The sequence below is a fragment of the Diorhabda carinulata genome, chromosome 2 (assembly GCF_026250575.1).
Source record: "Diorhabda carinulata isolate Delta chromosome 2, icDioCari1.1, whole genome shotgun sequence".
Taxonomy (NCBI): domain Eukaryota; kingdom Metazoa; phylum Arthropoda; class Insecta; order Coleoptera; family Chrysomelidae; genus Diorhabda; species Diorhabda carinulata.
Window position 1 is genome coordinate 10323881 of NC_079461.1, and position 7106 is coordinate 10330986.

The following is a 7106-nucleotide window of genomic DNA, read 5'->3' on the forward strand; positions in this document are numbered from 1 at the left end:
TACTGAGTAATCTCAAAGCCTGAAAACTCATTTTCAATAAGTGATATCCGGCCTAATTTGTAGTATAAATAGCTAATAAACTTGAGTCCCGCTAGTCCGAACATGAGTAATCCGAACATCTGCTTAATTCAAACATGTTTATAGTTACAGTACATAATCGGGATTAATGTGAAGATATATTTCACAAAATTAAAAGTAGACAAAGGAAGGTAAATTATGTTGAAAAGAAACGAAAATAAAGTACAAATAGTTTGTTTAATAATTACAGACTAAATTGATACAACGCAAACAATAAACAAACGAAGAAATACGCAGTAAAAAAGATTATAGGTATATACCGTACTGAACAAAAGAATAAACTCTCATTTTCTCATGAACATGATATCCGCGGATGTGGCAGTAGACTTTTGCTCCAAGAAGCGAAGAGATCCAGTGCAGCTGCTGCCTCATGGTAGGAGACTTTTTCCTCTCCCTTCGCGCTCCGTTGCTCATCGCCGCTTTCCTCCTCCTTGTCGCACTGAACCTGTTTACACGTCATAGTAGCGATGATGTCATTATCTTTCAAAGTTTCAGCGCTATCTGCAGCCATCCATTCATTCACTTTTGCTTCAACTACATCCTCACAACCTGGAATGTTCTGTAACAGTGGAATCAGGTAAACGGTGTCTTTTTTGCAGACTGTTCTTCAAATTCCGAATATGTCCATTTATTCCAAGATTTTCTCATTGCTCAAACTGTAACATTTTCCCAAGACTCATCTGCCCAATAGACAACATCCTGTACGTTTGTTTCTTTAATACCAAGTGGATGGTATTGGCTTCAGTTTAAGATTTCAAAAATAGTTACTTCAACTCCAGCCCTTGCAAATCTCCCTGGTCCGTTGGCTGTAGTGAAGGTGTTACATTTGGTGGTAAAAAGACTGCCATCATCTCGCCGCAAGTAAGTTTTTCGAGGTTTGAATGGGGCTCTGTATGCAGATTTTCAAGACGTTGTTCAAAATTGCTGAAGCTTCGCATGTTTTTTATTTCAATCACATATTGTTTACGTTAAGTAGCCATTTCACTTTCCTTTCACACTTCAAAACACTAATCTTTCAAACAGTAACACAACAAATAAAAAACACTACAGTACTGTATCTTCACACTTACACAATACGCACGATTCCACAGGTGACTGACCGCTGTACAAAAAAAATCGGATTAGATTTATGTTATGCTGGCTCTTCAGTTATGGGGTGGAGAGAGTGCACGGCGGGATGGGTGGCAGGGTGGGTACACTCCCGGTTAGTGGTGCGTACAGCTGGCACTCAGTATTCATCAAAAGTAGTCTGGCCGCCCCCACGTCACAAAACTATAAATAGTGGCGCAGTGTTTATGTATTAGTAATTCATATCATAATACTACGGAGCCGTGAAATTGCATTCTTTTTGATTATTTTAATTATTTCGGCTAATGCGAACAATCAGCTGATCCGAATATTGTTCGATCCCTATTAGTTCGGATCAGCCGAACTCAACTGTACTTAGATACAGTGAACAATAAGTTATCAAATTATTAAAACGAAATGAAACTATCCCTCTACAAATAGTTATAAATTGCTGGGAAAACTAGAAAACTTTCAGCAATTCAAGATCATTTACTACTAAATTGATAAACAACAGAGTTCCATATATCAGAAATAAGAATAAAAACTTATCTGAGGTAAGCCGTTTGGTTGTTGCCCTCAACTGTGATCGTCGTTGATGGATAAGTAAACGTTGATACTTATTTACTTGTTGGTATGTTGGTTTGTTATTTTTTGCTACTATAACCTGGTATCTGCAGAGCAGCGATTGTGAAGACGAATATCGACATTTATTGAATTTATTTTTTGATGATTACCTGTAGTAGGCAGTGTCGGAAAGAGAACGTTTCCAGTTCCGAATTAACTAAGTCAAACTAATCGAACTTAAGGCGAAGTCGAGAAATTAATGCGATACTGGCAGTGATTAAAGAACAGAAATGATTATTGCGCCACAAAAATGATCCCGCTCAATCGTCATGGAAATTGGGTTTCGGCTCATTTTTCTAGAACTTGACACAATGATTTTGTTTGAAGCAAGCTGATCAAAAGTCTCACTGGGTCGTCAATAGTGTAGGTAAGTTGCATAAGTAACTTCATAAATTCAGTCAATTAAGGCAAGATGTAGAAGTCCTGTCAGGGTTCACAAAAAAAGAACCTCGATTGTTAGTATTTGTTAGGGCAGTTTCTCAATATTTTCGTCACCATCGATCCAAGCAATTTGTTGTCGCTGCAAATATCTATTGCAAGTAATACATCCCAAGCAATCCGCCATTCTTAATATTCAAGTGAAAATGTTAAAAATCTTAGCAAATGAATTTGCTTGCTATTTTGTCACGGGTGAGGTCGCTTTTCTACTGTCCTGAAAAGGACCAAGAAAATATATTGTTACTATTGCGGTCATTTTTTAACTTGTGTATATATGCAAGGTGTTACTAAATTCAGGAGGTGATTGCTCTTATGAAATTAAGATGAGTCTTTCCTATAACAAAATTTCCTCAACCCTCTTCTTTCTGAGATATCACCCTTAAACGTGGCGACCAAAATTGAGCTTTTATAGTTTCCTAGAATTTCAGTTAAGAAAGAAATTCTGTAATTTACGTGCACTCGCAAAGAACTAACTACGGATATTTTTTCAATATTCCTGTTACATGAAGTTTTATGAAAAAAAAATCATAACTTAAAATACAAGTTTTATCTGAAAATATTTTTTATTGTTTTCCCCAGAATAAATAGTTGCAGAGAAAAAAAATCAAGACCATTATTTTTTGATTTGAGTGTGAAGCAGTAAAGATGGAAAATGTAATACAATTCATAATAAATGCTGGAAATAACCACCCCTAGCCACAATACATAAACGTAGCCTCTCCTCGACCAATCCAACGGTTGAGATATGGTGTTTATTTTTTTTCTCTGCCGTTATTGGTTTTGACAAAAAATCAAGAATAGAATTTTTTTTAAATAAAACAAAGTCTTGATAAAATAAAGTGAGGGTTGCTAATTTTACCAAAAAATCCCTGTGATTACTCCTTTGCGAGTGCACGAAAATTACAGACTTTCAAGTTTCTATCTTTATTGAAATAGAAATAATAAAATTTCAATTTTAGTCACAACCTTTTAAGGGTAATATCTTGGAAAGGGATGTATGTATGTATATATGTATGCGTGTGCATTACTTCTAATTTTTTCTAAATTATCATTCTGCCAAGTATAAAAAGAATGCTCGAAACCAATACCTTCCTCCCTACTCCTACCAGAGTACCTTCGGACATTTCAGGGGTAGTTTTGGGGTTTCGCCCCCTATGAGACTTTCAATCAACTTGTTTTAAACGACATTGTACCAAGTTTTAGAGCAGCTGGCCGTAACCAATTCCCTGAAAAAGTGCCCGATTTATTGGAAAATTTTCATAAGATGGGAGTAAACATGTCATCAAAGATTCATTTTCTCCTCTCGCATCCGAGTCTTTCCCTGAAGTGTGAGTGACAACAAGAATAACTTTTTCACCAACACTTTAAGGTTTTCGAAGAACAAGTCTGGTTTGTACTCGTAATTAGTCGTTTTGAGTCGAACACAAGCATCTGAATTTTAAATAGTTCACCTGTTCCTATTTTTACTTAAATAAATTTCAATTGTGAAAATATTTACTCACATTTATAAGTGGATCCGAATGTGGACAAAATGGCGAAGCCAATTTTTTTAATGGTGAAAACCTCATAGGAAGTGATGCCCGATATGTTGATATAATGAGAAAATAATTATCTTCTGTATTTTCCAATTCGTTCCCAATTTCTCGAATTCATCCATCCATTCCATAATCAATTATTTCTAAATTAAAATTGTCCAAGTTCTAAATTCTAAGATATAGAAAATACTGTAAATTGATAATATTTTCTTATATTTTATCGGGCTTTATTATGAATGTAAAAAATTCTCCTTGTTTCTCAAGACTTTGAAACCGACTTTCATATTCACTTGAAATGAGCGAAATCTAACTTTAGAACATATTTAGATTGCGTTCATCGATATTTTCTTTTTCATGTTCCCTTTTTCAACAAAGGAAAGACGTGAAATTTTTTAGTTTTCATGTCAGTTTCAAATAATATCAATTTTGAAGAAAAATTCTTCCATTCCTAACACATTTTCAAAGTAGTATAGTTATTTCCTTGGAGTCGTACGATGAAATCATTATAATGGTTCATTATGTCTGTTAAGAGTAAAAGTCTCAAAAAAAAAACATTGTTTATCATTGAGTTCGAGATCATTTTCACCGATTTCGTGACAAAAGATTTATATATAATCAAATCACTCTACAAATCTATTAAGAACTTTGCCCCGATTTAACCATCATATTTCAGAATGTAATAACAAATCTCCATATTTCGATTCAATTTCCTCCAAAAAAGCTTTAAAGCGCCTGTGTATTAATGCTGTTTGCGCTATTGTCATGTTAACGATCTTTTTCCTTACATTCCTAAGTTGTTGTGTAGATGCCTTTGCGAATAAATTTTCTTCATGTATGATACAATGAAAGGATAAAAGTGAACGGCCAAGTTCATTTTCCATTAGTTTTACAAATCCAACACTTTTTTCTCTCATACTCGGAGCAACGTCAGTTGATATGAAAAACAATCTACTTTTTAAATCCAATACTTGTCCATTTTTATAATTTGTATACTTTTGTACTTATACGAAAAATATCAGTGCCTTTGGTGGTGTCATTCATCGAAGCAAGAACGCATAGTTCTTCATTGATATTGAAGCTATTTATTGATATAAATCTAATAATTATTGCAAGCCTACTAAAACTATTTATGTCGGTACTCTCGTCAACTTCAATGCTCAATATGTCACAAGATAACAAATCATTTTTGACCTGTTCATCAATATTCTTGGCCATATCTTCAACGCGACGCTGGACTGTTCTAGCTGAGAATGGCATTTCTTTGATTCTCTCAATTGTTTATTTTTTATATAGTCATTAAATGTTCGGAACAATTCATGAATGTCTTTTTCAAAAACTCCCCGTCTGTAAATGGTTTTCCGTTGATACAAATGCTAAGAGCTGTAATAGAGCAGACGTAGCGTGATTGTTGCTGGTAACAAAAACTCTTTAAGAATTTAATTTGTTTGCCAAAATGTAATACACGGTTAGCAATGTAATCAGATTAATTTTTATTCACCATTTCACTCACATCTTTATGTTTTGAAGAAAAGTATCGCTAAATATTATAAGCCCTGACGGAAATTATAATATCTGTACATGAAGTACATAAATTTGTTAAGTTATTATGTTATATTGGATTCAAATTTGGTACGTTCATAACTTTGCGATAAGAAATTTTTAATATCTTATCATTTATTTTCGGAACTAAAGTGGGTCACTTGAAATTACCAAATTACTCACGGGTCATAGGTTGCCGACTCCTTTGTTACAGGATTACTGTTGGTCTATTATAAGAAAAACTGATTCAAATAGTTATAAAAAGAAAGCAAAAATTAGTCATTTTTTTTATTATCAAAATTATGTATTTCACCATTGTATAAAGAATAGGATAGTAGAACAGTGATAATGTTAAAACCATTTGAGGCAATTTTGCACGCCATCTAGTTACTTTTACGCTCGTTCTTCATCATAAAAATGACCCGTAGCCATCTGAAATAAACAACACTATTTTCAACAACTAAATTTTTTTAGAAAGATCCCAACTAAATGTGAAATTTTATTTATCTTCGAAATTCGAACCGACAGTACATTGTTGCCGATTTTACTTTTTATTACGAAAGTGACACAAATTACCTATTCGATAAGAAACTTTACAATAGATAGATAGGGCGTATTTTGAAATATCATGTTCTTAATAATATTATAGCATGTATTCATCTCGAATCGAAAATAAACTTAATCTCAGTACTAATTATTTGTCACCAATTTCAATGTATAAAAAAAGATTTTTGTAACGAGCTCGTGCAGCACTAGCAAATGAAACAAATACTTTTTTTATTAATCTGTTAATCACTTAAATTTGGGATAGAAAGATTTCAGAAGCTCGGTCATGAATGTATTTTTGAAACATTCATATTTTGATGATATTTTGAAGAGGCGAAAAAATAAGTCCTGGCTATTTTGTATTTTTTTTTAACTTTCAGTTGATTTATGTGATTTATCCATTTTCCCCTTTTTTCCTGGGAAAAATATTTTTGAGTTTGTTCCGCTTTCGTACTGTATTAATATATAATAACATCAAAAACAATAACTTGTGTAAAGTTCTAACTATACTAATACTTTAAACGTAACGAGAAGAAATATACTAAATTTATCATAATACAATATTGTACTAATAATAATACTCTTGTCGCAAATATCTGTATGTCTTAGGTCCTTTATAAAATAATGACATGGCAGTTTTCTTTTCAGATAGTTACCATGGGGATCTCATCTTATGTTGTAATTACATATTCACAAGAGATTTTGTAAAATTCGTGAGAGTTCCTTCTCCATACAAAACGTTCGCAGTTGCGTTTTCATAATACTTTTTTTTGTAGCTTTCAATTGAGAATTCAGGTTATTGACTTTTTTCCTAGCATTGGTTTGTTCCTTTCTCAACCGTTCATTTTCTTTTTGCAATGACTGCTTCCTAACTCCAATTCCCATAGAACAAGATGGAAGGTTCTGTAACTCTTTCAACCACTCTTCATCTTCATGGTTACTGATAGAACTATCTGTTATTTCAATGTTTCAGGAATGAATCAGAGGAATGAAAAGACTTTTTGAGTATGTTTGTGGAGTGAGGAAATATTCAATTGGATTATTTGTTCATCCAAATTTTCCCTATCCGATTCAGTTTCTGAACCTCATTTTAGTAGAGGAAAGGTACAGCAGTTGTAGGCAATCTTTTAGATTAACTAATATTTTCACTGTTCAATATTTCAATGTTAGCATACATATTCATTGTAATGGTTATGGTAAAGTATTTTTTATGTTCAAAAACTTTATTCCATTTCAATAACGACCATAAATGGAATAACGACTAGTAGTACCCTCATT